The following is a 27756-nucleotide window of genomic DNA, read 5'->3' on the forward strand; positions in this document are numbered from 1 at the left end:
TACCTATAAAATCAGAGCAATAAAACTAAATTCAGAGGGTTGTCATAGGGATAAAATGGCATAAGAAATGCGAAGCTGCTTTATAATCAGATTAATAACTCACAGTAATAATAAGGGCTAACATATATTGAAAGCTAACTATGTTCCAGCTTTAATTCTAAGAGCTTTACATGCGCCATCTCATTTAATCCTCAGAAAACCCTATGAGGGATGCGTTATTATTATCCTTTTCTCACAAATGGGGAAATCAAGGCACAAGGATATAAAGGATCACTACCGGTGTGTATATTTGTTCTTAATGCACAGAGATGAAGAGGCTGCTGGCCACCCTGTTGTAATCTGAGGGACAACAGGAAGTCCCCTCTCAGAAAATACCTTCAGATGGAGGCATCTGGGTCTCTAAGAGGTCTCTGATAGAACGGAAATGACCCTGAGAGGGGTAACACATCAAGCTTCTGTGCACTGTGAATGCCTTACTATGAAACTGTTTATCACATTGCTCTCTCTCCTCTATCAGGACCCTGAGAGAAAGGAGGACTGACCAGGCCAGGAGACCTTAAAGGGAAAAAGGTATTAAGGACAAAGTCCGTGATCTTGGCAATTTTACCTGGAGCCAGTCCTGACGCCAACCTCAACTCAGTGACAGGTGACAGGCAAGCAAAGCTGCGTTTCTTGTTCTCACGCAGACCCAGGGATGGGGAGGGCCCTACTGGCTGTGCCGGCACCCACCCAGAAGACCCCTTCCTCACTGCCCCCTCCCACCCACTCAGACTCTTGCAGACTGGCTCTTGGGACTGCTGATGCCTTCTTGGGAAGCCGTCTGGAGAACCACAGGTGCTACTGGGGCAGCTGCCAGCCCTGCCGCCAGATCTGGGTCTCCCCTCCCGCCCCACTGACCCAGGCCGGCCAGACACTGTCATTTTGATCCCCGCCAGGTTGTCCTGGAAGTTCTCAGCCCAGCCACACTAAGGCCCTTGTAAATCCCTAGATGTCTTTCTTCTGGGATGTGCTCTGCGGGACCAGGTAAAGAATGAAAAGGCTGGACAAGCCAGGCCATGGAGCTGTGAGGGCCGAGGGATTTGGGAAAAGCACTCTGTTATGGTAGTTCAGGTCTTATACGTAAAAGCCAATGCACTTCTGGCTACGCTGGCAGGTGTCCAGTGTCCAGCACACACAGGTTGAGAGGCTGGCTGCAACCAGCCTTGAGCAGATTACCCCATAGCCTTACTTTTGTTTCTAGTTGCCCAGTTAAAGGGACACAGAAGAACTTGGACCTGCCTGAGTGAAGGGGAATATGGCGAAGGGCTTTCAAACCATGAAGAACGGCTGAGGATGTTAAGGTTGGCAAAGGCAAGACATGGGGACCTCAGAGATGCTTTCAATATTTGAAAGTCTGTCTCATGGAAAAGAGTTTCCATGATACACACACACTGTGTGTGTGTGTGTGTGTATGTGTGTGTGTGTGTGTACTTGATCAGTAGAAGAAGCTTCGCTGAGAACGGGTTGGAGAGGCCATATGGTGGGCAGGAGTGCTGGCTGTGGAGTCAGAATGTCCAGCTTCAAATCCCACCTTCTGTGCCTCGGTTATCTTGTCTGTGAAATGGGAATGAAAAATAGTACTTATCTTCAAGGACTGTTGTGAAGATTAAAATGAGTGAATACATATAAAATGCTTTGAATGGCCTTGTTTCTTCCAAGTACTCAATAAATGTTAGGTTAATATAATGTTCACAACTGTCAGAAAATGGAAACTTGTATGCTACGGTAAATGAAGATAGCAAGATCCAAATTGTATGATGTGATTCCAATTTTGTTTTTAAAATGCACATTATTTTGGAATAATACTAGGAGGAAATACTGCAAAATATCAACAATAGGTTAGGTGATTTCTGGACAGTAGGATTATAGATGATTAAAATTTTTACGCTTTTAAGTTCTGCATATTTTCTAGGTAAGCATGTATTACTTCATAAATGGAAAAACGTTTTTAAAGCTATCTCTCTTTTCAAAAGGCGTAGTATGTTTAAAGATGTAATGAGATCCTGGTCACTAAAAGGGTTTAAAACACCCTGGCCCTAAAAATATTCAAACCCATATGGCTAATGAACAGTTGCATTATTTACACTGCTTAATCCCAACCATGTAAAGAAGCTAATGCATAAAAATAAAGACTGGAAAGAAATCGATGACCCTGGTAACAATGATTATTCTACAAAGATGGATAATGATCGCGGTTTGTTTGTTTCTTTATTCTTCTCTGTACTTTAAACATTTTCTGAATGAAATATGCATGACTTTGAAAATGGTAGGGGAGGGGCATTAACTGGAATGAAAACTAAACCAGAAAGAAATCAAAAGGAGGTTAGTCTCGATTAGCTCAAAGGTCCCCCTAGATCTGCCTATCTAGTTTCCACAACCATGCTTCTGTGACCACAAGACGGTGGCAATTACATGATGTGACACATCCACCTCGATCCGCCACACACTGCAGCCCATTGGTGGTCATGCCCCCCTTCCCTCCCCTTCCCCTTCAAAACCCGCCTAGAAGTTCCGCTTTGCTTTTGCATCACATTGCAAACCTCTCACCCCTACTCCCACTCCCCCCGCCGCTGTGTGGCTTCAGCACCTCATACCCTGGTCACTTAACCTTCTACCTGTGTCCCCTGTCCACATCTCTCCCCCCCAGCCAGGTCTGCCTCTGTGCGGCCTCACTAACACCTGCCCCCTCCATGCCCAGACCACAGCTGATCCCTCACCCGGAACCCCTCCCCTGTCCTGTCAGTACACGGATCCAGGTTCTACCAATCAGTCAAGGTTGCCTACAAATGCCAATTCTTGTTCTGCACCAAGCCATTTATCACGACTACATTCTTTATTGCTCTTGACCATGGGTCTTGCCTTGCCCATTTGGGAGTGAGCTTCTTGACTGTGGCACCACATTTTCTACTTCTCCATTGTCTCCCATGCCTCAAACCAAAACACCTAGCTCCATGCTGAGAGGTTACTCAGAATCCAGAAGCATGCACTGGCTGGACCATGTTACTCCATGGTCACTGCCCTGTGGTCTGTCATCCCAGTCCCAGCCCAGGCCAAGACCCAATTAGGCAGACATCCAATGGATCTGAAAAGATAGTAGACCTGGGCCAGGTAAGGGTGATTTGTCAGGGTAGCCCTACAGTTAAGACACAAGCCTGCCCTGGAGTCAAAGAAACACAGTTCTCACATTTCCCTGAACATTTGGTGTTTGGTTTAGAACTTCTCAACGTGTGCCAAATGGAGAAGAACTGGAGAAGTTTCAGTAGGGGCATGACAAAGGGAAACAGCTTGGAGAGTGGAATAAAGAGTAAAGAAAAAAGGGTTAATTTAGCTGGAAAAAGAGTTGACATGAACCCACGCTAGTCTTTTTTTTTTTTTTTTGAAGATGTTGGGGGTAGGAGTTTATTAATTAATTTATTTATTTTAGCTGTGTTGGGTCTTCGTATCTGTGCGAGGGCTTTCTCTAGTTGTGGCAAGCGGGGGTCACTCTTCATCGCGGTGCGCGGGCCTCTCACTATTGCAGCCTCTCTTGTTGCGGAGCACAGGCTCCAGATGTGCAGGCTCAGTAGTTGTGGCTCACGGGCCTAGTTGCTCCGCGGCATGTGGGATTTTCCCAGACCAGGGCTCGAACCCATGTCCCCTGCATTGGCAGGTGGACTCTCAACCACTGCACCACCAGGGAAGGCCCCCACGGTACTCTTTAATATACAAAGAAAACCGTAGCAGCTGTGCCCACTATAGTGCTGCTTCACCTTTCAGAGACCACCCCCCTTCCCAGTCAAGCCCCCCATCACCGCTGGAGGTCTCTTCCTGTTCAGCCAGCCAATGAGCCACCTCGAGATCTCTCCCAGCTCTAAAAGTTTAGTCTGGAACCTCTTAAACCTAAGACAGTAGGCTCTGGAGCATGTAAACAAGGGTGACTGTGGAGTATTCTTCTCAGGTAAGTTTAGAGAAAATAGAGACATTTTAGAGAATGGTTTAAGCAGGACCTTTTGAAACCTTTTAACTCTTCCACCCACTCTGCTTCAAATCAAACGTGAAGATGCATCTGTGTTCCCCATAAAATATATACTTATTTTGTTATAAAAAGATTTGGCTTTTATCACGTACTCTTGGCAATTTTTATAATGTGAAAACACTCCAACCTATAGCTTGTTTTCACATGTAAGATTTATGTGAATATTTAAGTCAACAATAAGGCTGGTATAAAGCACAATTATAGTATTGCCTGAGACTCAGTGCCTAGTGCATTGGTTCTCGACCATTATCCATTAAGAGGTGTGATAAGAACATTGTTATTTATAATAGATAGAATACAAAAACTTGGAAATAACTTACTTACACCTATTACAAAATTTAGAGTGGAGTCAAATTATGCCTATGTTAAAATCATTTTCATTTATTTGCTTTCCAAAAGTTTTCTTGACCAGGGGAGAAAGTTGGGAGTAAGGTGAGAGTGGGATTTCTGTGAGCCCACGGGGAGCACAGATTCCAGTGTCATCCAACATGGGTTGAGATTGAAAGAAAAATTCAGAATTACTGCTCTGATTATTTTGTGTGAAATGTCTTATTTCTTTCTGAAACCCTAAGTTTCTTGAGGATAAATGCAGTAAGTTCATGATGCAATCCAGGACTGAGCATTAGGGGCTTAAGAAATAGCTTATTGAGGGACTTCTCTGGTGGCCCAGGGGTTAAACACCCACCTTCCAATGCAGGGGACGAGAGTTCGATCCCTGGTCGGGAAACTAAGATCCCACATGCCATGGGGCAACTAAGCCCGTGCGTCGCAACTGCTGAGCACACACTGTAGAGCCCACGTGCCACAACTAGAGAGAAGCCCTCGCGCCACGTAGAAGAGCCCGCGCAACTAAGACCTGACGCAGCCAAATAAATAAATAAATACATTTAAAAAAAAAAGAAAAAGTAGCTTATTGAACTGACTAATACTTAGTACTCCAGATGGAGACACATCAAAATTGGCACCACTGTCCCAACTTTCTCCCAGAAAAGCAGAGGGAATCACAAGATCATCACTTCATTTAGCCCCACGAGGCTCATCAGGAAATCCTTTTTGCCCATTTTACAGGGGAGACTAAGGCACAGGGCAGGTGGGGAAAAGCCCTATACTGGGTGCTGAGAAGGACCCCGGGCCTCCACTGAAGTTGGTTTCCGGCCTTTGGCAGCAGGCTTCTCTGTAACCTTCATTGGGTGTGAGCCCTGACTAAGCAACCTACGCACCCCGCTTTCCTGGGGACCTGCTCTAGTCACCCTGTGGACCACTCTTAGAAAGAGGCTCAGCGCTCTGAACTGTCTCAGCAGGACTTAGAGGCCTTCCCCTGAAAAGTCCCCTGACTTGAGGACGATCTTGAACCCACAGCAGCTTCAGTCCCCATCCCCCACTGCTCTGGGATGAAGGGGTCAAAATGACATCTCCTCTCTCTCGTGATCTTTCGGAACTGTGCTCACGAAATGTTGAGCTCCTGCAGGTACTGGTGATAAAGAAAGAAGGCAGGTGGGTCCTCCCCACCGACAGCCAAGAGGCTGCTTGGTTGTCAAGTCACTGACTTTCAGGTCGTACCTAAGTTGAGTGAGCCTCTCTCCTCTGTGTCTCCCAAACACATTTCTGCACACTGGGTTGGCACTCCCCTCCTTCCCCTCCTCTGCCCACATCCCTCTCCCGTCTCTTGCCCTCACCAGAAGCAAAGCCCCTGCAGGCTGGGGCCAGGTGCTGACCTTTAAGAGAGCGGAGCTGTGACAGGCAGCAGAGGAAACCCAGCTGCTGTGGAAGCAGCAGCCCAGGGAGGCCCGGGCCTCAGGCCTCCCAGCATCGTGCAGGGCCAGAGTGACTTTAAGGAATCCTTCTGGACTCAGGTCCCAAAGGCCTTGTGTCTCTTCTACTGGGAGAGAGCCTGGGAAGGGAAGGTGGGGTGGCGGGGAGTGGGAAGTGGCTTCTCCTACACACGCTGCCACAGTCCTTTAGGGCAGAGCCCAACTTTGCCTCAAGGTGGATGAGTAGCTAAAATGGGGGGAGGGAGAGGCCTGGGGTGAGCCCTGGTTTGGGCCCTTTCTGAGCTGCCCAATCTGATCTAATACTCCCCACAGCTGTACCCATCGAGCAGCTAGCCAACATTCGAATACCTTTAACTTATCAATTACAACGCCCAGTGGAGGAGACCGAGCCCCTCTTGGGGCTTTGTCACCTAGACCCTAAGAATAGCCACCCTCTCCTTCCTACTCTGCTTTCCCACCAACCTCGGATGTCCTCGTGCCCTTTAAAACATTCATGCTAGTTTTTCCCCCACAAGGGAGCTGGTATCTATTACTATCTCCTATGTTCCCAGCACTGGTTATAAAAGTGTATTTAATCCTCAGAACCCTACCAGGGGGATGGGTCATATTCTCCCCATCTTACGGAGAGGAGGCAAGGATCACGAAGGTTAAGTTATTTGCCCCAAGTCACACAGACGGTAGGCAGAGGTGCTGTTCTGTGAGGCGGCAACGCCCACGTCACCCGCCGCGGAGCGCCTGCTTCTGGAGGCCAGCTGGAGGGTTGGCACACGATGTGCCCAGTCATGACGATGACCATGACACTGAAAGTATTTTACATTTGCACAGCACTTTCCAGCAGTGCTCCTCGGCATGCTCGAGGCATGAACTGAGTCCGAGAAGAGGTGTCGGTCCCCTTCCCTCCTCCAGCCCAGAGTCACCTCAGCCACTTCCCGAGGGACATGAGAAATCCTTCGCCCACTGGATTGGTCGCAGCAGGAGGTTTCCTAAACAGCAGCTGTCCGGGCTGCCCACAGCAAGTGTCCCTCTGCCCTGCACTGCCGCCACCCAGTGTACGGGACTGGGGGCAAAGGACCTCAGTCCCAGCTCTGCCTGAGGGGCGGACGGGCCAGGGCTGTGTAGAGAAGTGGGATGGGAGGTGGGGACCACGCTGGTCAGTGTGCAGGCTGCAGGCACAGCTCTCCCGTCTTCATTCCTTGTGCTCTGGCACAGCGGCCAGTGACCCACTTTTATTTTCTTCCTGTTTCTCTGAGAGCGGCGTGCTCTTCGGGAGTCTGGTTCCTTTACCCTCAGTCATCACTCACATACCACCTGCCCACCCTGCCCCGTCTCCTCCCTCTGTTTTCCCCCTTCCCCATGCTGCCTGTGGGCATGGGGGCCCCTTAAGCTTCCACCTCAGTCTCAGGGACAGCCAGGGCCCCTGGCTCTCAGCAGCCCCCCTTCTTGTCCCTCCCCCTCAGGGACCCCAGAGGCCAGGGCGGAGGTCCCGGAGGATGAGGCGCCACCTGGAGCCCTCTGGCCAGAGCCTCCTGAAAGCACGTCTTACATTTAACTCCCACCGTTGCTACTTCAGGAAAACAGAGGCAAGCGAGGGTCTGAGTGTTGCAAGGAAGACGTCCCTGCCTGAGCAGATCTTCAGATGGCCCGGGCCACGGCAGTGTGGGGTCAGGGGTGGTGTGAGTGGGCCTGTCCCTCCCCACCTGCCTCTCCTCACTGGACATGACGAGATGGAAGCCCTACAGCTAGCAGAATGATTTACAGTTCAGCAGCTGCACTTGCAGAAACTCAATCCTGGCCTTGGATTGCTGGAGACTCAAGAAAATGATGTTTATACATCTGCCTCTCCTACGAGCTCCCTGCAATCTGGGCCCATATCTTATTCCTCCTGCAGGGCTGGCTGGCACACGGAGTGCCAGGCTCCTGTGGGGAGGATTCCCACCTGGCATGGCTTCCTTGGGGGTTAAAACCTGGGCAGGGGTCTAGAACACGAGGAGTGGAGCTCAGGAAGCCCTCCTTTCTGGCCTGCTTCCAGCCCCAAAGCCCCACAGACACTCTGGGTGGGATTTAACGATTTCCCACCAAGAACGATATGAATTTTGCTCTCTGCTTCCCTCTGGCTGAGCCCCAGAGGAGACCAGTATGGCCATAGGGTGGGTATGGGGGAAAGAAGACAAGAAGGTTGAACAACCAGGACATTAACCAAAAAGAAAATGACAGGGCTTCCCTGGTGGTATAGTGGTTGAGAGTCCACCTGCCGATGCAGGGGACACGGGTTCATGCCCCGGTCCGGGAAGATCCCACATGCCACGGAGCGGCTGGGTCCGTGAGCCACGGCCGCTGAGCCTGTGCGTCCAGAGCCTGTGCTCCGCAACGGGAGAGGCCACAATAGTGAGAGGCCCGCGTACCGCAAAAAAAAAAAAAAAAAAAAAAAAAGAAAGAAAATGACAGGAGGGCTGTCATGGGGGAGGGGCAGGATTTGTGGTCCACCACATTCCAGAGCCTCCTTCCCCTTGCCTCCCTGTCCACACTGCCCCTCGGACCCCTTCAAGGACACACCGCCATGCTCCAAGGGGCAGGTAGCCTCAGCTCTGCTGCTCCCAAGAGATAACGAGAGAAGAGGCATTGTCCGCCACAGAAATGAGCAACATGGAAAAGTCAGTGGAAAGAAAAACATGTTTTGATCACAGCAAGATCAAGAAACTGGTTTGGTTCTGGCCTCGACTCTCTCATTTTTCATATGAGAAATCCAATTCAGAAGGGACATAGGACCTGCCTGAATCACTGCAGTTCTTGAGACACAACGAAGGGAGGTGGCAAGTGCCCTGGCCTTGGGGGCCAAAGTGCTGTGGACCATGGGCAAGTCACTGAACCTCTCTGAGCATCACGGGCCAACTCCACAGGGTTGTGGTGGGACTCGACAGAGATTGCTTCTGTGAACATACTGTGTCAACGGAAATACAGAAATAAAACAGAAAGGGATCTGTGGCAGAACTGGGACCAGAGCCCTGATCTCCTCAGGCCCAGGCCCCCATCCAGAGCCCGACTTGAGCTCAGGGCAGAGCGTACACTCTGGCAGGCACCCCTCCGATGGCATGCAGATCTGTTTCCCACGCTGCAGAGGCCAGTCTCTGCTACCACATCCTTTCTCTCTGGCTTGTGGGACCTGCCGCCTACTGAGAGGGTCAGCACAGGAAAGTCCCCTCCCACCTTGTGAAAGAGCTCTGACCACTAACGCCGGGCCACGGCCAGCTGTTTGTACACTTTTGCATGAGTTAGAAAGAGGCATCTCTGCGGAGGCCAGCCCTAGGTTATCAACACCCCTCCTTCAGGTGGGTGCTCCTGGGCGCCCACTGTGAGGGGCCACAGGAAGCTTCCAGGACCCACCGGCAGCCTCAGCCTGGTGCCTTTGTCCGGGCTCAAACTGATAACCACACTTGGCCGTCCTGACCAAAGGGGTCACTAATCTCACAGAGCCAGACCCACCATCCTTCCAGCAATGCTTTATCAAGTGTTTTTTGTGACAAGGCAGCAGGGCCAAAGGGAACGGGCACTGCACCGGGCATTGGAAGATGCAGGTCCTTGTCCCACAATATTGCTTTCTAGTTGTGTTCCCTTAAGGAACTCAGTCAGCCACCCAGAACCTCAGTTTCCCCACCTGTCAAGTGGGAATGACAACCCCTGTCTCAAAGGGTTTGTGATGAGGCGTTGATGAGATAATACTATGAGAGTGCCTTGTAAAGTGGAAATCAGAATACGGCTCTGTTTTTAGATATTAGAATAATATTAGATATTATTAGCATATGTACTAACAAAAACTTTTAAACAATTTCATTGCTAAGATGACATAATGGTAATCTTGAGACTTTTATTACAAAATAGAAAAAGACCCTCTCTGATGGAGCAAAACCAATATATCCCTTTCTATGTGTGCAGGCATATTTTTAGGCCACATATGGGAGCATATTCTGGTAATTCAAATAGTTCTAAATTAAAACTTGGGGCAGTAAGAATATGGTGAGTACGGGGAGGAAGCCTGCCCTGAGGGTCTCTGAAGGAGGGTCTGTCTTTGGGCTCAGCCTCTTCTAGGAGGGAGAAAGCAGCCGCTTCCCCCTCCATTTCATTAGTCCACACCTCGTGGAGAGGCAGCTTGAAAAGCAGGGCTGAGAAGCACATAATGGATTTGTGAGGTTTTAATACCTGACTGCCTACAAAAGACTAATAAAAATCCAGGGCAGGATTTTCTCAAGAGGAATGTGCCACTGTGGAATAAAAATGGAAGAGAGAAGGGAGAGTTCCAAGAAGGATTTTCCCCCATCCTCCGTGTTCATAGGTACAGGTTTTGTGTTCTTGTACGACAGTTTAAAATATACACGGTGTTAAATTAGCAGTCCAATAACAAAAATAAAAGGGCTCCCACATCGCCTTCTTTGAAGATACGTATTCAAATAGGATAAAATGTTATCACGGGCTTTTGTGTCTGGAAATAGGGTTAATTAAAGATTTCCTGCCTGCTTTGTGAATAGGTGACACTCCCATTGAGACACCAGCAATGCCCTGCCTACTTAGTCGGCTCTGCTCATTTTCTTTCTATTCATCTGGTTTGGTCGTGGAATTCCATGGAAGCGTGACCCCGTTCAGGGACCAGAGAAGCAAAATGCTGCTGTTCACCTAGAGCCTGTGTTTGCCCAGAAAACTGATACGTCGGGGATGCCAGGACACAAACCCAGAGGACAGGGACTTGGGTCTTCTTTCCTGAGGATCTGTAAAATGTGATGTGACTGGCCCAAGGGAAAGAGGCCGAGGGGCTCCTGGCCGATCGGTTTTCAAAGGGCAAGAGCCCAGCTGCTGGGCAGCGGCGGCTTTGTTGGACCAAAGCCCAGGGTGGCCCCTCCCAGCTCTGAGTTTTCCCCACCCCCTGCTCTCTCACAGGCGCTTTCCCTGAAACGAAAGAACCGTGATGCATTCGTTCCTTCAAAAGCGGCTTTAAAAGTGCATGAAACACAAGATTGAATGCCACCCAGCCCTGCCTCTGATCTGTGCCCGCACTGGGGTATTGGCACAGGCAACCCAGCAAGGAAGCCGGCCTCTCCGCCTGGGACGCAGAGCCGGTGTAGCCGCCAGATGCTCCCCGTCTCCACCCCCTTTTTCTGACCTTCTGGCCCAAGTAAGGAACAGTAGCTTGCTCATCTTTGTGTCCCTCCCAACACAGAGAACCACTGCAGAAAGCAATCCATGTCCCTCAGAAAAATACGTACATACAGGCGGGAGGGCTGGGGCGCATCTGGAGGGCCAATGGCCTCGCAATGCCAAAAAGATTATTCTAGATGCTGCCCTCAAAGCCCTTTCACCTTTTCTCCTCATCTTGCCCCAATTTTACTTAATTTTTCTTCTCCCATTCTTTCTGTTTTCTCCTCTCCTTCTCTCTTTTCTCCTTTGACATCTCAGAAGGAACTTATATAAGCAGTTATTATATTTTTATGTGTTAAACTCATTAATTTGTTAAATTAACTTGTCATTTTTAAATAGTATATTTTATTCTATATTTATAAATTCTGAAATCCTAGCTTTGGCTTCTCTTCCTTTTAAAAAAATTTAGACCACCTCACATCTATTAAAATGGCTATTATCGGGCTTCCCTGGCGGTCCAGTGGTTAAGACTCGGTGCTTCCACTGCAGGGGATGTGGGTTCGATCCCTGGTTGGGGAACTAAGATCCCACAGGCTGCGTGGCACAGCCAAAAAATAAATAAATAAAATAAAATGGCTATTATCAAAAAATAGAAAATAACAAGTATTGATGAGGATGTAGAGAAATTGGAATACTTGTGCATTATTGGTGGGAATGTAAAATGGTGCAGCCACTGTGGAAAACAGTTTGGTGGTTCCTCAGAAAATTAAAAACAGAACTACCACACGATCCAGCAATTCCACTTCTGGGTATGTACCCAAAAGAACTGAAAGCAGAGTCTAGAAGAGATATTTGTACACCCATGATCATAACAGCATTATTCACACTAGCCAAAAAGTGGAAGCAACCCAATTATTTACCAACAGATGAATGGATAAACAAAATATGATATATACATACAATGGAACAGTACTCAGTCTCTAAAAGGAAGGAAATTCTGACACATGTTACAACATGGGTGACTCTTGAGGACATTATTCTAAGGAAAATATGCCAGATACACTAGGAGCAATATGGTATGATTCCACTTATAGGAGGTACCTAGAGCAGTCAAATTCATAGAGACACAGAGTAGAATGGTGGTGGCCTGGAGGTGGGGGGAGGGGAGCAGGGAGGGTTATTGTTTAATGGGTATAGTTTCAGTTTTGCAAGATGAAAAGACTTCTGTGGATGGATGGATGGTGGTAGCTGCACAATGATACAAATATACTCAGTACCACTAAGTGTCTACTTAAAATGGTTAAGGGGTAAATTTTATGAGTATTTTACCACAATAAAAATGGCAGGGGGGTGTGGAATTTAGAAACACATACTGTTAAAATTGTCTTAGGCGTTAAGACTGTCACATGCTACATCTGTGAGGGGGGAGGAGAAAAAGAAGAGGTGAGTAGGTTAGGAGTCATCGTGGGTAGGCTGCTTGTCCACAGAAAGGCTTAACCCTCAAAGCGCTGAGGAAAGCAGGAGACCTTGCCTCTATCACCCCATCCATTATTCTCCGGTTCACTGTCACTTACTTTCCCGAGTCCAGCATGTTCCACTGCTTTCAGAGATAAAGGTAGGCAACAGCTTGTAAAATTTAGAAGCTGATGTGTATGAAGAAAAAAAAAAAAACCAGAAAAAGAAACACCAAGAAAACAACAGGCTGGTGAGCTCTGTGAAGCCTCTTACTAAGCAGGGAGGGGAATTTTCCTCTCCCTTCACGTAGGCTGTCGTCTTCAGCTTCAAGTCATCGACAACCTCCCTGGCCAGGGTTAGCCCCAGGTGGGGGACACATCCCCCCAAAACCTCTTTTTGAACTGACAGTTCATTTTGCCCTAAGTGGGATGTGAGAAACCACTCAAATCCATCTCAAAGGGACCCCGCTGCGGGTGGGTGTGAGGGAAGGAGGCTGAGCCAGCGGTCTTGCCCAGGGACACCCAGCATGGTGTCAGCTTGGAGGAGCAGGTCCCACAGTTACAGAAGGCTTCGTTCCCCGGATGCCATGGGGTCTACTGGGGGCAGAGAGGAAGGCGATGGGGAATGGCAGGTGGGGGGAAGGGGTTGGGTATTTTTTGGATTCCATACATATTCCACTTCTGGGCAGGTGAAAATGATTCCACTGCCACCCTCAAACCTTTCCTGCCTCCCCTCCCTCCGTTTTCTTAATTTTTCTTCCTTTTCTTTCCAGCTTCCCCTTTCCTTCTCCAGCTTTCCCCTTTCTGCTTCATAGAGTAAGCATCAAGAGACAGCCGTTATGACACAGAGATCAGACTTGGGGTTGCCAAGGGGGAGCGGGGAGGGAGAGGGATGCACTGGGAATTTGGGGTTGGTAGATACAAACTACGTATTACATTTAGAATAGATAAGCAACAAAGTCCTACTGTCTAGCACAGGGAACAACATCCAATCTCCTGCGATAAACCATCATGGAAAAGAGTATTTAAAAAAGAATGTCTATGTGTGTAACACTGAGTCCCTTTGCTGTACAGCAGAGATTGGCACAGCATTGTAAATCAACTATACTTCAATAAAAAACAAAAAAGCTGCACAAAAAAAAAGAGAGAGACAGATGTTGCTTAGTTGAGCTCTTTCTCAGTGTCGCCCCTCGGTTAAGGGCTAACACGGGTTACGTCTTTGGATCCTCACAACAGCCATATGAGATAGGTGTAATTGCACCCATTTTACGGATAGAGGTGCTGAGGCTTTGAGAAGTTAAGTTAAATGTCCAAGGTCACACAGTTAGAATATGCTGATGGTCTGCCTTCAAAGCCAAGACTCGTCACTCTGTTGCTGTATTTTTTTGCAAATTCTCTTCCATTCTCTCATTCCTCTTCCACATCTTCCGCCTTCCCTTCCTTTTCCTAACGAAGTATGTCTGATGATAACGGTGTCAGTGGGGAATGGAGGAGAAGTCTGACTGATAAGGAGAGGAAGAGAAACCCTTCTTGGTCTTGACCACCATGGTTACAAACGGCCACCCGTTCTGCCCTTTGGAGAGCAGGCCAGGAGGGGTGTGATGTGTATCCTGTCACACGTGAGATCTCCAACAGATGGAGATAGGCCAGGAGTTTAGGAAGCTTCACGAGGAAGGTGGGTGATGCAAAGTTTGGGCCCATGAATTCACCAGAGGCAGGCTCCAAGAAGCAGGGACACTGAGGGGAGGGGAGACCTAGCAAGTCTACTGCCGGGAATTTATTCCAAGGAACTAACCCCAAATGTGGGTATAGATATATGCACAGGAATGCCCACAGCAGCACTGTTCATAATGCATCAAAATGTGAAGCCATTTAAATGTCCAACAATAGGCAGTGGTGGCATAAATTATGGCACTCTATGGGCACTAAAATTGATATAGAGAAATACTTAACAAGAAGGAAAGATGGTTATGATTTATTGTTCAGTGAAAAAAAGTTACAAAACTAAATGCACATATTCAAACCTCGAAGGATGGTCACCAACATACTAATGAGTCTCAGTAGCAAATTTTTTAAAATGATTTTTGTTTTCTCTTTGTTCTTTTCTATATTTACTAAGTTTTCCACAATAAGTATGCTTTGACCTCATACTCACTAAAATATGAAAAATGTTGTGTTTTAAAGTGTGCGTGTTGGGCTTCTCTGTTGGCCCGGTGGTTAAGAATCCGCCTGCCAATGCAGGGGACACGGGTTCGATCCCTGGTCCGGGAAGATCCCACATACCAGGGAGCAAAGCCCGTGCACCACAACTACTGAGCCTGCGCTCTAGAGCCCACGAGCCACAACTACTGAGCCCGTGTGCCGCAAGAAGAGAAGCCACTGCAATGTGCACTGCAACAAAGAGTAGCCCATGCTCACCACAACTAGAGAAAGCCCGTGTGCAGCAACGAAGACCCAACGCAGCCAAAAATAAAATAAATAAAAGTGTGTGTGTTGTAGGTTCTAAAAGCAGGTATTAAAATCCACCCAATTTTAAATAGGATGCAGTAGAATTGCTGACTTCCAAGTCATCTTTTGCTTATTTCTCATTTTCTTTAGTATTCTAGGACAGGAGAACATTTCTTGGTGGTGAATTACTACTTTTAGGGGCAGCATCAAGTTAATAAGGACACATAGATTGTAAATATTGTTGGTATTTGATCTGGAAACAGTACTGATCTCCTTGGATACCTATTATCCTAGAATTTAGAGTTAAAATAAGACACAGGGATGGGGGAAGGAGCCTGGCAGAGCAGAAGGAACACTGGGCTGGCAGTCCATCCTGGGCCGAAGATCTAGAACCACAAACTGTCAATCGGAACAAACCTAGAACTCCCTATAGAAGGGGCACCGAACCCCATCCATGACCTGAATTCCACCTCCAGCATCTTTCTGGCTCAACCCCCAGCTTCATGATTCTGCTACCTCCTTTCTTGGGGCCAGTGAACTAAAGGGATTATTAGGACAAAGGAGATCTCCTAGCTTCTTTACCAAGCATAAATTCCGTGATGCAGAGGGGAAGAGAGATGGTACTAAAAAAGTCTCCTTTGTCGTTTTACCCAGGGCTGTCCTGACCAAATATCCTATTGAGGGTCTGGCCCTTTCTCCTTGGTGCCTAGTATAGACCCTGCTGCAGATGTGTGATGGGTGCTAGCCGCTTGGCCTTGGGATCCTGGCCATGGCAGCTCTCTGCCACCCTTCCTGTCCTCCAGCCTCTCCTCCAGCCCCGGCCAGGGCCGCAACTTCCGTGCTGCTCAGGTGAAGAGCTGCCTTCCCATCTGCCCATCTGTTCACATTTCAATCCCTCTGTGGCTTAGTGACTTTGGTTGTTTTTCACACCCCAGAACAGATCAGCTGCTAAAACCAACAATGCTTTGACATATTTCTACATGAATCCACACCTTTCTGACTCTTTGTTCTGGAACACTCAGGTCCCTCAAGAGTCAGAGGAACGGGGACATTGGAGAGGGAACAGGTGGAGAGGGCCTTGAGGGAGCTCGAGATGGGCACATGCTTCAGAGATCATCAGAAAACACTTGAGATTAGCTCAGACAGACCTGGCCACTGGCAGACACTCCATTTGACATTTCTAACTGTATCTGTTCAGACATTCATTCCTTTTTAATTTATAGTAATAGAAAATATTTATTACAGTGCTACTATGTGCCTAGCTCCATCTGAGCCCTTTAATTCCCAAATTCTTTAAGGTAGGTAGAGTTATTTTGATTTTATAAAGGAGCAGACAGTTTCAGGGAGGTTTAGTCACTTGCCCAGGGTCGCCTAGCTAGGTAGTGATAAAGCCAGAATTTCAATTTAGGTCTGGTTGCCTCCTAAACCTATGCACTTTCCACTTCCTGCTGAAACTGACCTCCCTCAGTCCCACAGTCTGGATGGAAATGCAAATGGAAGACAGAAGGAGGCATTTGCCAACTGTGGATACCCAATGTCAAGTGGCTGCTTTCCATGATTTATAGCTGTTGCCCTTGGGAAGAGCTGTCAAAAAGCCATTCTCACAGGACAGCCCTGTTGGAGAAAGTGATTAGCAATGGATCTATTGCTAGCCTCCTGTGCTGGTCAACTTAATGACCAAAATGAAGTCAGACTAGATGGTCCATCAGGGCCTAACCCATCAATGAGTGATTAACCCACAAAAATGATGACTTGAATCCACCGATTCTCAACCGGGGGCAGATTTTGCCCCCTAGGATTTTGGCAACATCTGCAGACCTTTGGGGTTATCACAACTTGGAGGTGCCATGGGCATCTAGTGGGCGGAGGGCAGGAATGCGGCTAAATGTGCTACAATGCACAGGACTGCCTCCCACAGCAAAGAATTATCCAGCCCTATATGCCATAGTGCAGAGGTTGAAAAGCCCTGCTCTGGGCACTCAATCAAAAGGTATTTGACACACCTGGAGACCAAATATCAAAAACAGTAGCTATTTTGTTCCTGCAAAACTGTCACTAGGGTTAAACTGTACAAGAATGAGTGGTGACCAAGGTGTCCACACCCTGTTGGGCTAGTCATTTGGCATTGTATATTTTTTCCAGTTTGCCTTCTTCAAGAGTGGCCCATGGAATTTACTTAGCCCTTCTTTGGGTTAAAATCAGGAATGGAAATTTTGACCTCTAAGAGGAAAATAAATAGAAAATGAAAGTATGTGTAATAATGGAAGCTCATATGCAAATTTTAGTTTTGAGTGTATTCTTTTCTATAAGGTTGCTCACCCCACTGCATGCCACTGCTCCAGGCCACAGATATACCTACAACCTGTCCACACGTTAACTTTCTGGGAGAAGAACTTGGATTTGGACCCAGAAGAATGAAATTCAATTTCCAGCTCTACAAATATAACTAATCTTGAGCAAATCACTTATCTTTTTTAAGCTTTAGCTTAAAGAGAGCCCCCACCAATAAAAGGGGGCTAACCTATACATTTCAAAGGGATGTGAATTTTTCATTGAAGTAATTTACATTAAAGCACTTGGCAAAACCATAAAGTGTGATCGAAGCACTCACAAGATGACGATCACACACACAGAGGGCTTCTCCTCCATGGGGCATGTGGGTTTTCTTTATTAGATTTTTCCACATTATCACTGCCTATGTAAGTTTCTCCTGGGTGATATTCTATTTCTTATGCTGCACTGGAGAAATACTCATTATATCATGAAAGGGAAACTGAATTCAACTTATTTTACTCATGTCCCAAAGGAGATCACTGCTTCTGAGAAGACAATACATCCTTTACAATGAGAAGGCTTAGGATGATTGGGCAGACAACGTTTATGATGTAGCTTTCCATTTTCCCGATGATGAGATCTTGACATCACCCAATGCTTTCTTTTCTTTTTTTCTTTTCTCCATAGAAAGCAGAAAAATAATTTATTCCAAAAGAGGGCAGAAATAAGAAATTCAACATGAAAATATACTTTGGTATAGTTCTGGTGGGACAGATTTTCCGTCTGGACATGTTCTCCTACTGACTGCCCCACTGGAGTCTTATTGTCATGTAACAGTTTTTAAACACGTCGCTGATTCTCATGTGGTAAGCAGGTAGGAGCCATCTTCAGATCCACAGTTCCCAAGGAGAGAGTAATGTTATTTCTCAGAAGAACAGCACTTTCTATCTCGGAAGATTACATAAACATTTTATAGAGGCAGCACAGTTTAGATTCAATAGGCACATCATTCATCAAAGTGTAAAGCAGGTGAGAGGAAAAAGTACTGCTTTGTAGAATAAATATTCAAATGTTGTGTGAACGTTTAAGGCAGCTGACGGCCAAAGTGGATGACTCAAGGAAGGTGGTCTGGGTATGGAGGTGATTTTGCGTCTAGAGGAGTTTTCTTTGTGATCTCAATGACTGAGTACTGGAAAGCAGGTCTTCTTCCTCAAGGCCAGTGGTGCTTGATGTACCATATGGTTTCATTTTTCAACTGTGGTCCAAAGAGAGGGTTGAGTTGGGCCAGAATTGCAATCAGCCAAAAGAGACAGCAGCAAACTGAACAGGTCATCAACATGGTGATGATAACTCCCCGGTTGGGGCCCTTAGGGATGAACCAGGGCACCAGGAAGCCAACAAAGCCCCAGAACACACTCGTCACGATGAGAGGCACGGTGCGGCCGGTATATGCCATGGTTGCTGCGAGAGGTGCCAGCCCCTGCCCCGCCGCCTCACTTTGGTCCCACCGGAAGTCCCAATGCTTTCTTGTCCTACAATAATTCTTACCACTTTGAGCCAGACTCTTACTGCTCTATAATTCTCATCTGTTTTTGTCTTTCCTTAACTTAACAGGATGCTGGATTTTTACTTTCAAAATCAACACAATTTCAAGAGTTAAAGAAGGCTGAAAATAGAATAGGCCATCCTTTTATTATAACCTGAATTTAAGATTAGAGAGGTGGCCTGTACACGTACGTGTGTTATTAATTAACTTTTATCTGATGATCTCAAAGCACGGGTAGCAATTCTAACACACATGATTTCTCATAACTGACCCCCACCCCTTGCCTGTAAAGGCTTTTGATACAGAGCAGAATTATTATGAGGACAATTAAGCTGTGTGTTGTGATGTGCTGTGAGTTCCTGAGAATAGAAACTCCCGTGACTAAACTCTCCATGAACAGAGCGAATCAGAGAATAATAACAAGTGCATTTATCACTCAGGCCAGCCGAACCACATTGGGGTTTCCATTTCACTTTAGTGAGAGAGTTACCGACCTTGAAGATACTCCCCCAGCAAATGTAGGCCATTTTTTGTTTTAAGCTCACACCTGTGCTATCTGCTCACTGGAGCCAACCACACACTCCAGCTGGGCAGCTGCCTAAGGAGGGCACCTCAGGTGTCTCCCGGGTACTATGGGCTGGGATCAGGCGAGATGGGCAGACACTTACTGACAGGGCCTCCTTTCAGACGCAGAGCTGGAAAACCAGGCATACGAAGTAGTGGAGGTAGATTTGGACCCAAGCATCTGACTTCTGATCCTATTGTTCTTAACCAAGGGTGGCAAAATACGGCCTACGACCCAAATCTGGGCAGCTGCCTGCTTGTAAACAAAGTTTGTTGGAACATCGCCATGCTTTTTTTTTTTTTTTTCCAGCCCCTGCTGGATCAATTGCATCCAACTGTCAGTGGGTGGGCCCTGAGCAACTGCAAATGGCGCTGGCAGGAGGTACAGGCTGCAGGTGGCTTGGTGGCTGTCCCTGTGCCCCAGGGAGAGAGCCTGAGGCAGGTCTGTCTTAAAGCCTATGGGGAGACATGTGGTCAGGAGCGCCCTAATCGCCCAGAGAGAGATTCAGACCTGGTCTCAGCATCCCACACCACAGCCCCCTCCTCTGATGGTACCTCTTCCTGCAGTCGTATTCATGGTGGAGCTCAGCGCAGTGAGGACCCTGGGAACGGCAGGCATGAAACCTAGGCGGCACCACTCACTAACGACAGTCCTCAGACTAGTCTCTTAGAGCTTTGGTTTTCTCACCCATAAAATGGAGCACTGCTGCCGAGTACCTCATGGGGTTGTCATAAGACTGAATGGGCTGTGTGGTGGGACCCTATGTGGAAACACCGGGTGCAGGCAGGCACGCGATAAACATCGTTAGAGATGGAAGTTGAAGGTAAATGGAAAGTTGGCAACGAGGGAAAGAATCTGAAATAAATGAAGACTGTTCTGCTTCAGGATGTGGTCCCTTTCTCCTAAATCAGCTGAGCAAGAAGGACTCCTTGCTGACCATGTGAACCTCACTGAGTGGCCGTCTCTCACAAAGGAGGGGCCATTTTCCAGCAGTAGAATAAAAGCTGTGCTGCTTCTAGTCAACACTCTCCTCTCACAACCGCCCACACCCACAGCCCAGAGATCCCTGAGGTGCTGGTTGCTAGCAAGAAGAGAAAAGGAATCCTAGAAATTACTTTCTTTGCCATGAATATCCTTTTTTTTTTTTTTTTTTGCGGTATGCGGGCCTCTCACTGTTGTGGCCTCTCCCGTTGTGGAGCACAGGCTCCGGACACGCAGGCTCAGTGGCCATGGCTCAGGGGCCCAGCCGCTCCGTGGCGTGTGGGATCTTCCCGAACCGGGGCACAAACCTGTGTCCCCTGCATCGCCAGGCGGACTATCAACCACTGCGCCACCAGGGAAGCCCTGAATATCCTTTTAATACATTTTCTTGTCCCTTTCCTACCTCCTAATTCCCTCTCTCTCTCTCTCTCTCTCTCACTCACACACACACACACACAACACACACACAATCTTCTTGCAACAGCAGAGAAAATCAAGGTCACCCCTAGTCCTGGTCTACATACCTGTGTTCGTAAACAAGCATGTCTCGCTAGAGTCAAAATTCATTCTTAACTAAAACACACTCACAAGGCCTTTCCTTGCAGTCAGGGCCCTCATCCAGTTTCTCAAATGCTCATGGACTGCAGAAAGCTACAGAGAAATGGCCAATTCCTTGTGACTCTTGCCAAGAAGAACATGTTTGAAGCATTTCTTGACTCAGAACTGAACTGGAACCACCCTGCCTCACAGCTGGGGCCCCCGGCAGCTGTTACCTGGAAACACAAATTCATCTGTTCTTCCTTCACCAGCCAAGGAGACCACAGAGAAGGCAGGAGGTGCCAGCCACAGCTGCCACCCTAGCCCTTCCTCCTGTCAGGGTTCCTCTGCCATCCAGACCACTGCTATGTGGAGTCGAGATGGAGCTTGGGAAAGGAGGGTCTGGAGCAGGTAGAAGAACTGTCTCAAAAGCCCTGCCTCTTGAATTACCATTCAGATTCATTTCGAGATTGCAGAATGTGCTGGCAATGTTTTTCTAAAGGGCAACCCCGGTGCTCCTGAGATGGGAAGCACCCTCCTCTCTGACATGTTTATTCCATCTTCCGGAGGGAGGGAGGGGACCAAGTTGGCTCAGCAACCCCACAGCCTGCATCTACACCAGTCACTTCAGCAGAAGCTTGACAGTCAACCAGGCTGGAAACGAACACCTATGCCTTGAGCTAGAAGTGTCTTTCCCTTAGAGATACCTAATGGCAAAGACCTCGGTGCATTTAACATGTCTCTTTCCCTTCCTCATTGAGCCACATCATGGAGAATGACAATCAGTGTTCAAAACAAATAAATCGAGCCATCACAGAAACAACTCTTCCAGATAGTCTTAGGAGAGGTTGAGAAGTATCTTCTTGTATTTAGGTAAGAAATTAAAATGATGACTCAAATCATAATTACAGCAAGGGACTTGTTACATGGTGCTTGGGAAGTTTCACAATGTCTCTATACCCCTGAGGTACCGTTTTCAAAAGGGTGTCTTAGTTTGGGTTCTTCCAGAAGCAGACCCTGAGACAGAGATTGGAATACAGGTACTTTATTTGGGAGATGTTCCAAGGAAGCGTTGGTAGGTGTTATGGACTGAACTGTGCCCTGCAAAAGACTGTTCAAGTCCTAACCCCCCTCCCCTCCCCAGTACCTGTGAATGTGATCTTATTTGGAAATAACGTGTTGGCAGATGCTCGAGTTAAGATGAGGTCACTGGAGTGGGCTCTAATCCTATAGGACTGTGTCCTTATAAAAAGGGGATGTTTGGACACAGTGACAGACTGGGTCGTGTGGAGATGGAGAGAGAGATCAGGGTGATGAATCTACAAGCCAAGGAGCGCCAAAAATTGCCAGGAAACAGCCAGAAGCTAGGGGAGAGGCATGGAACAGAGTCTCTCTCAGGAGGAACCAACCCCGCTAACACACTGATTTTGGACTTCTACCCTCCAGAACTGTGAGAGAATCAATATCTGCTTTTTAAGCCAACCAGTTTGTGGTACTTGGTTAGAGCAGCCCTAGGAAATGGATATTGCAAATACGTGCGGGAGTCTGGCAGGAACAGGAAGGAACTCAATAAAGGAAGCCTTATTGGCTAGTTACCCCTGTTAACAACAGGGCTTCATCATGCTGGCAAATTCGAGGACACAACATGGAACAGGGAGTGCAGAGTTACCACACGTGACGGCAAAGCTTTTGGGGTCAGAATTCAGTCACTGGCTGAGGGCTGCTCCAGCAGGGCATTAATTCTCCTGCACTGGCAGCCTGTAGGTGCACAGGGTGGAGCAGACTCCAGGGCCAGAGCTAGGCCTCGGGCCAAGAGGTGCAGATGGCAACAGCTGGAAGGCAGGCCAGGTGCTGAGGGGGAGGCCAATGCGGTATGAACAGGCACCACCCACTACAAAGGACGTGCTAAACTTTCCTGTGCTGTTGGCAGTTTCTGTTGCAGAATTTAATACATAGGTTATGTAAGAAGAGTAAAGTATCATTGGCCCCTCTTTTCATTGGAACAATCCTGCCAATCAGTGCCCCAAAATGTCCCCCCGATCATTTGCCTGTCCTGATTGCCATGGAGGTGTGAGTAGGGCACGAGAGCTGCTCAAAAGGGACGGAGCTTCTAAGCCCTTACCTGGGCATTTGCACTCATGCTGCTGTCATGCCTTTGATAGATACTTCCCTTTCCTGGGGTGTCTTCCTCTCCTCTGCTTTGCATTAAGTCCTACCCACTCAAATCCTTTGACCCCCAAGGTGCATCCCTTTACTCCTCCAGCCTAGCTTTCTGATAGCCCTCACATTTTGAACCACTCAATATAGTCCTCCATTGAGCTTGTCTCGATCTGTATTCTGTAGGCCATTTAATAGGGGTTCCCTGAAAAAATAAATGCCAAATGGGGTCAAATCAATTAGCACAGCACTGCATGCCGTATCTCCCTCTCTTCCTCCTGGGGATGTCCTGCAGTGAAACAACAACAAACAAAACCTTCCTTAAGTTCGCTCAGACTAGCGTTTCCAATACTCCTGTCCCCTCTTTCTGTGGTACAGCATTCCTATCTTGCAGAACACAGTTTGGGAAACAATCCCTTTGTTATAAACTTCAGTGAACAAGGCCTTTAGGAGTCAGCTCCTTTAGGTGAGGAAGGTTGGTTCATGTGAGCAGCTGGTCCCAGGGAGGCAAGTCAGTACTGGGCCTGGGGTGGGGGTGGGCTACGTGTCTCAGTCCCAAGGGCCATGAGTGGAAGGTGCCCTCAGGCTCTCATCCCAGAACCATCCTGAGGGTGGGGAATGAGTTTCCAGGGATGGGCAGGGGACTACTAAGAACCCTAGCTGGTGTTTCCTGATTTCCTGAGGTAGGACATCCCATTCCTAACACCAGATCTGCCCTTTTCCAACTTTTTGTGGCAAACAAACCTCAACTCCTCCCTCTAAGCTTATGACAAACGTAGGCTCTTATCCCGCACCCAGAGGCAATGTGGTTCACAGTGGGGGCCAGGTTGACTGGGGCCAAAGTCCAGCTCTGCTAGCTTTGCACCCCTGGGCCTCAGCTCCCCACCTGCATAATGAGGACACCAATAGAAGTCCCACAGAATTAGCTGACCTAACGCATGTAAACAACACAGAAAACAAGCTCCTCTCAACAAGTGTTAACTGTTACTGCAGCTCATATCACTTTACCAGACTATTCGGATACATCTATCAGCCCTCGAAACTGTGAGGTCTCCAAGCACAGCAACTGGGATTTATCACAGTGCAGCACCGACGTGTAATAGTGCTTCCTCAGAAAATACATTTAGGATGAATTAAGGCACAGCTATGTTTTGCATTTTATTTCTACCTCTGATAATATTTCTGACAAGGAAATGTATCGTTAAAACATACCCTCTTGGGCTTCCCTGGTGGCACAGTGGTTGAGAGTCCGCCTCCCCATGCAGGGGACACGGGTTCGTGACCCGGTCCGGGAGGATCCCACATGCTGCAGAGCGGCCGGGCCCGTGAGCCATGGCCGCTGAGCCTGCGCGTCCAGAGCATGTGCTCCGCAACAGGAGAGGCCTGCGTACCGCAAAAAAAACAAAAACAAAAAAACATACCCTCTTCACTCATAGAAAGATTACCTGATTTTTCTCTCACTGGTTTTAGTCTTCTCTCTCCAGCTAGATTAACCTAACAGATGCCCTGTCATGAATAGAGGTGAGTTTGGCTGCCCGGGCATTGGATCAGTGGGTCACTGTCCTTGTGGTCACCATGGCCCCGGGGCAGTCACAGCAGAGATGTTTAAGATGCCATTGATTTATCTGCACAAAGAGGTAATTTTTCTTTTTTTTTTTTTTGCGGTACACGGGCCTCTCACTGTTGTGGCCTCTCCCGTTGCGGAGCACAGGCTCCGGACGCGCAGGCTCAGCGGCCACGGCTCACGGGCCCAGCCGCTCCGCGGCATGTGGGATCCTCCCAGACCGGGGCACGAACCTGTGTGCCCTGCATCAGCAGGTGGGCTCTCAACCACTTTGCCACCACAGAAGCCCCAAAGAGGTAATTTATCTGTCTCTCTTAATCATGAATGGGGTGCCAGGCAGAGAGGTGAGACACCCAGGTAGAGCCGCATCACAGAAAGCTCTTAAAAGGAAATTCTTCCAAATCCAAGGGGTCAATCCTGCTCACCCCAGGGAGGTGGTCCATTGGTGAACAACTGTCAGGAAAATCTGGGCACATCCCTCCTTAAGAAAATTAAACGTGTCTGTCTATGCTATGATAATCCAATAAGTGAAAATTCACACTCATGAAAATAGCTAAATTAGAAAATGAACACTTGCATTATTAAATGATTCAATAACACTCTCCTAAGTGTATATATATATATAGATATATATATATATATTTTTTTTTTTTTTGTGGTACGTGGGCCTCTCACTGTTGTGGCCTCTTCCGTTGCGGAGCACAGGCTCAGTGGCCATGGCTCACGGGCCTAGCCACTCTGCGGCATGTGGGATCCTCCCGGACTGGGGCATGAACCCATGTCCCCTGCATCGGCAGGTGGACTCTAAACCACTGCGCCACCAGGGAAGCCCTCTCCTAAGTATATTTTAAGCATTGTTATAATATTCTCTTCCACAAAACTTTCCAAGGGCCTCATCTAGCAGGGGAAGGTCCCCTTGTATGTGGCTGATATTTTCTTTTATAAAAAGCAGTTTTGTTGAGGCATAATTTACATACATAAGGCATTTTCTGAACCTATATGTACTAATAATATACGGAATTTGGGTCACTTGTTCATTCATTTAACTTTTATTTTATACCAATAAAAGGCACTCTGGCTGTGTGTGTGTGTGTGTGTGTGTGTGTGTGTGTGTGTGTGTGTTTAGCTTTCTTTTTGCCTGTCCACTGTCTGCCTTGCTCCTGACAGGATTCTGGGAGGAGTGCTGACTTTATTTTCTCCCAGAGGCTGCAGGAGAGTAGTCCTGTGAACCAAGGCCCTCAGACAGCCTGTTGTCTTGTAGGTGGGCAGGTCAGGGCCTGTGGCATTAATGGGCAAAAAACTTAAAAACAATGGGACCTTGATCAAATGAGGCTCCCCTGCAGCATCAACTGTCCCTATCCGGGGTTTCCTCACGGTAGGGATGACCCAGTGCTTTTTTGCACCTCCTGAAATAGTTGAAGGCTGTCCCCCTGCTCATGGAAGTGGCCAGTCTGCCACCGTCAGGGCCTCATGGCTAGGATGAACTAACATGGTCCAGCCAGCCGCAGCCCTCTTGCAGTTGCCATTCCAATGTGAGGCCTCGTTCCACACACCTGAGACCCAAGTGCCCAGCTCAGGAAACACCATTCCTTTACAACAGGGCGGCCTGGCGGCCCAGAGGAACGATAGCTGGAGCGAGAATCAAAAGTCCTGGGTTCAAGAGCTGACTCTGCTACATGACAGTTGGCTGATTTATTGATCTCTTGGACCACCATTTCTTCCCTGGTAAAATCCAGAAGTAAAACTTGAAGGTATCTATCCTTTCCAGCTCATATATTCCGTGATTCTGTCACACCAGGGCAAGGTCACAGAACATCTTTGGGTCACAGAAAATCTTTCCCAAGAGGCTCTGTCTACTGTTCTTATCACTGAAAGTACAACTCACTGACAGCATCCCCCATGCCCACCTCTGCTAATCACAATATTACCACAGGCCCCTTCTGATTACGAAGTAGTTACACTACATGAGAGGTGCATTCCTGATGATTCTGCAAAATTCAAGGTAATTTCTCACAGGAATAAATACAAAATCAGAGTCACATTATTGTAAATAGTGCACATAAATTGAGACCTTATTAAGTTTTTGTATTACATTAGTTTGAATTTACGTAATTCAAAACCCCATTACATGTGATTTGTATATTCCCTTGGAAAGGATTTTTTAAAAACCTTCAGGGAAAAGGAATGAAGGTGATGGGAGAGAAAGATAATGTCATAGGGTCCAATTTGGAGAAAGACCATGGGTTTGAAGGAACTCTGCGCGGAAAGCATCCAGGACGATAGAGAGGACTCCCTAGAGAGGACCCAGTGGCACAATACCTGCTTCCTTGGGTGATCATTCTGCACTGAATCTGAGATGATTAGCCAGTTTTGAGGTTAGATTTCTTTCTTTTTTAAGTTGAAATTACTCCAGGCTTGAATGCTGCTGCAAAATATTCCACCCCAAATTTTTAAATCCCGTAGCAGCCAAATCCTGCGTTTATCCCTTGGCACAGAGGAGCCATTTTGTGCTCTTCAAAATGGCTGACAGGAATTTTCTGAGGAAGCTATGGTCTGAAACCAACCAGCAATTAGATCGGCATTGAGTCTGAGGCTTTCTGTTTACAGCCATAGCTAGAAACAAACAGATGTGTTTTTTCCAAACTAAAGAAATCAAGAAATTGTCATGAATATAAAAAACGGCTCTCCAAACCTTCCCTTTCACATCCTCCCCACTGGCCATTTTGGATTGCAAGAGTTTGTGATTATAACTTGATTCACAATCCGTTTTTGGTTTCCAAGTACCTCCCTCTCCAAGATGAAATTACAAAGCTTTGAAAATTAGAGGCACCCTTCCCCTCACCCCAGAGAGCTATTCCTGACGAGATACTCTGTTGAAATGGAAGGAATTGCTTTATAGCGGCCTCCCTTGTGGAATTATGGATGGGAACATTTAACAATACAGCATTTGCAATGGGCAGGTGAGAGCTGGCCAAGTTTTTAAAGGGGATTTCACAGGCCAGGTCAGCAGGGAGATGGATGGGTGAGCTGCGGTGGATACAATTATTTGACTTTCTGAGCTGTTCTTTTGAAGCCTCTACACTTAATAGAAAGAAAAATAATAAGCCTCTTTGCCAACCTTTTGTAGCTCAATCTTTATTGTTCCCACCGAAATCCAAAGAAAACAGACAAGATTCATTTTGTCCAGAAAGCATTTGTGTATTTTATATAGGTCTGGGTTTTGAAGCATTGATAGTGAAGTGGGAGAAAAGACAAAGATTTCTCTCTAATCTGAAGAAAT

General features: G+C 47.4%; 1 protein-coding gene and 1 pseudogene across 1 annotated transcript in view; both read right to left on the bottom strand.

Moving 5' to 3' along the window:
* The window catches only part of CD247 (CD247 molecule), a 77632-nt gene that overhangs the window by 39026 nt on the left and 10850 nt on the right, over positions 1–27756 (bottom strand). The window lies entirely within an intron of this gene.
* Positions 18322–18649, bottom strand: LOC132439220 (V-type proton ATPase subunit e 1 pseudogene; annotated as a pseudogene).

The sequence above is a fragment of the Delphinus delphis genome, chromosome 1 (genome assembly GCF_949987515.2).
Source record: "Delphinus delphis chromosome 1, mDelDel1.2, whole genome shotgun sequence".
In the NCBI taxonomy this organism is placed as follows: domain Eukaryota; kingdom Metazoa; phylum Chordata; class Mammalia; order Artiodactyla; family Delphinidae; genus Delphinus; species Delphinus delphis.